Source organism: Sinocyclocheilus anshuiensis, unplaced genomic scaffold (genome assembly GCF_001515605.1).
Source record: "Sinocyclocheilus anshuiensis isolate Anshui unplaced genomic scaffold, SAMN03320099.WGS_v1.1 scaffold1733, whole genome shotgun sequence".
NCBI lineage: Eukaryota > Metazoa > Chordata > Actinopteri > Cypriniformes > Cyprinidae > Sinocyclocheilus > Sinocyclocheilus anshuiensis.
In genome coordinates, this window is record NW_015540961.1 from 7,642 (window position 1) to 10,913 (window position 3,272).

Genomic DNA, 3,272 nt, shown 5'->3' on the forward strand with positions numbered 1-3,272 from the left:
AGAGCAGAAACGCAAGTGTTTTTTTATTTTTTATTTCTGTAACTCAAGCATAACCTGTTTTGAAAAAAGCAAGTGGCACATATGCAAAATGCCTTTTCAGACCAAAGTACGCTAAGAATGAGGAAGGACATATGTAACAAACATCAGCAACAAGGGCTGCATGTCAGTCAACGTCATGATGGCTTCTTTCCATGTGACACCCTACAAATTCCTGAAAATTATGCAATAAAATAAAATAAACTGAGTTTGACTTACTCTGAGGGTGAATATTTCCATTAAAATGGGCACGTCTCTACAAAACCTAAAGATCATTAAAAAAAAAAAAAGTCACCCAAAAATGAGTGCAGCTCATGGACAAATTAAAAATAAAGACAATAAACCAAAGACAAACTATTTATAAGAGCAACCACAAACTCTACCTTAAAGGTACAGTTCACCCAAAAACATTTGATGAAAATGTATTCACCCTCAAGCCATTCAACTTTGCTTCTTGATCAGAACATATTTGGAGAAATTTAGCATTACATCACTTGCTCACGAATGGATCCTCGGCAGTGAATGGGTGCCTTCAAAATGAGAGTCCAAACAGCTGATAAAAACATCACAATAATCCACAAGTGAACCACACTGGGCTAGAATCTTTTATTTTAAGGAATATCATACAACCAAGATAAATTTTCATCCATGTTTTAATTTATACAGTTCTGTTGTGCAACATCTTATTTGACAAAAAATAAATAAATTGTTATGTCCCTGAGATATGTTTATTTCAACTATCCTTGTGTGTATATGATCTCTCTGTCTGTGTGTATAAACATGTTTGTGCTCCAGATTGGTGTGTCCTCCATTAACCAGCCAGAGGTGGTGATTGGTCCTGCTAAGCACCTAACCCAATAAAAGAACCTCCCCAAACACTCGTTCAGAGCCTTCGTGCCTCACTGGCTTCGTGCCATTGTGTTTTGCCCTCATTCTGATTGATCATGTTTTTCTCTGCCACTGTTCGTTGCATCATCGTTTGATTGTGGAAAGAGTGTTGAGCCAGAGAGATATATGAGTGAGTGACGTGTAGTCAAGTATAGTGTGCCATTCCCGGAATTTGTGCTCTGCATTTAACCCATCTAAGTGCACACATACAGCAGTGAGTAGTGAACACACACGGAGCAGTGGGAAGTCATGTGCTGCGGGAAGCAGTTGGGGGTTTGTTGCCTTGCTCAAGGGTCTCACCTCAGTTGTGGTATTGAGGGTGGAAGAGAGTGCTGGACATTCACTCCCCCCACCTACAATCCCTGTCGGTACAGTGACTCGAACCCACGACCTTTGGGTTACAAGTCCGACTCTCTAACCATTAGGCCACGACTGCCAATTGAGTGTAGTGAAACTGTGAGTGTTTGTTATTGTAAGCTTAACTTCTGATTCTCCTGTTTATCTAACGGCAATGGCCTGTTTGACTATGACTTGGATTCTGATTTTCATTTGCGTCCACTACGAGAATTTGTAAATACCTTTGTAAATAATCTTGTAAATACACTTTGCCAAATTAAGGGATTTAGGGGATTAGATGCCAATTTATTTGTATATATTTGTATACACATACTTTGTTTATGGTTGAGGAAGTTAGGGAAGCTAACTTGTATTTTGTTTTCTTTATTTTCATTTGAGGTAAGGTATAGCTGCTAAAAGAAGTTAGTTTTGTTAATTGTTTTGGCCTTGCTTGCCCCTGAAGATATTCCCGTTTAAAGAAAATAAAGTTTTGTTTATTCGGCATCTCTCTGGTGACGGGACTTTGTTCTCTCTTTCTGTTAAGGCTAACCCCTAGAGGTCGTAACAAAATAAAATAAAAATGCAATGTTTTGTTGTAAAATGTTATATTTTCATTTGACTGCATTTTAAAGATTTATTTATTTGCTAAGCTTTTAATATTTTATTTCATTAGACACCATTTTTTATGATAAATTTGTATTAAATAAAAAAAAAACAATACAGAGAAAAAAAAAGTTTTCCCTTGTTTTACACTGTTGTCTGTCTCTGTGTATTTTTGGCTTGCACTTCTGTAACTGAATCTGAATTTCTTCTTCCATGTAACACGTCAGCCATGGTTCCACACTGGCTGAACACCCTCTGGCTGAGCCTTCTAAAGTAACACACTAAAAACAACTCTAAAGGAAAACATTTCAAAAAGGTATGCCAGGAGAATGTAGCTGCCCCCGCTGTCTGCCTAGAGCGTTAGAAGATATTTTACGGCCTGACCCACACCAGAAACAAGACACTCATTCACTGTAATTCACTGTAAGTGCTATACAGAAGAAGTGCTATACAGATTTAGAATATTTAAAAATTAAAAATTTCAAGGTAAATGTTGATCAACGATCTTTGTTGATTTACCTTGAAGATGTTCTTGAGGATATCAGGCATGTGTAAAAAAGAGGGAGGGAAGGAGGGAAGGGTGCTCCACACAGAGATGCTAGATGGCACCGCTTGAAAACGCGGCATTTTGCCATTTTAGTACATTTACATGTATGTATATGTGTTTAATAGACCCTTTATTCTGGATTTCAGTCTATGTTGCTGTAATGGATATCATACAGATGACTTTGAACTCAAATATGTTAAAGGTGCAGTATGTTATATTGACAGCTAGCAGATGAAATGGGCTGTGCCCTTCTCCTCAAGCCTGGTTTCGTCGCTCACACGGGTTGTCAGACTGAGGACACGCAATGAGCGCAATTGACAATGGAAGGCGATGAGCCTAACAGTGGATGAGTTGATTTATCCGTGTTTTAATACGCCTCTGATCTTACAGCTTTTTAGATGGAGGCCGAGGCTATTTAGGTCGGGTTGAATCTGCAATCTCTGACCCAGTTCGTTTGCTCGCTTCCATATTTCCTAAATATCTGCAAATGTATGATATTTTTATGCTTTTTTATGATTTATAGTCAACATATTACATGCAGCATCTTTAAGTTTTTATAGCATTTTGTAACTTGCAGTTTCCCTCTGAAGTTAAAATGACTTAATAAAAATGATGCTATATGTTTTTATGAGTGCCAATCTGTCTATGTTTGGTGTCTATTTTTGATAAGTAAAGAGATGTTATTGGAACACATCTTCCTTTGTGAACCTCAGCGTACCTGGGATGTTCCGGCCTTTTAATCAGAATACACCCTTGATGTGTCCCAATGATTTAACTCCCCTTGTCACTTGTTGCTCTCTTATGGTGCTCAGGAGCTTTGTTATGGTATACTATTATTGGTCCAACTGGTGTCTCTTACTGT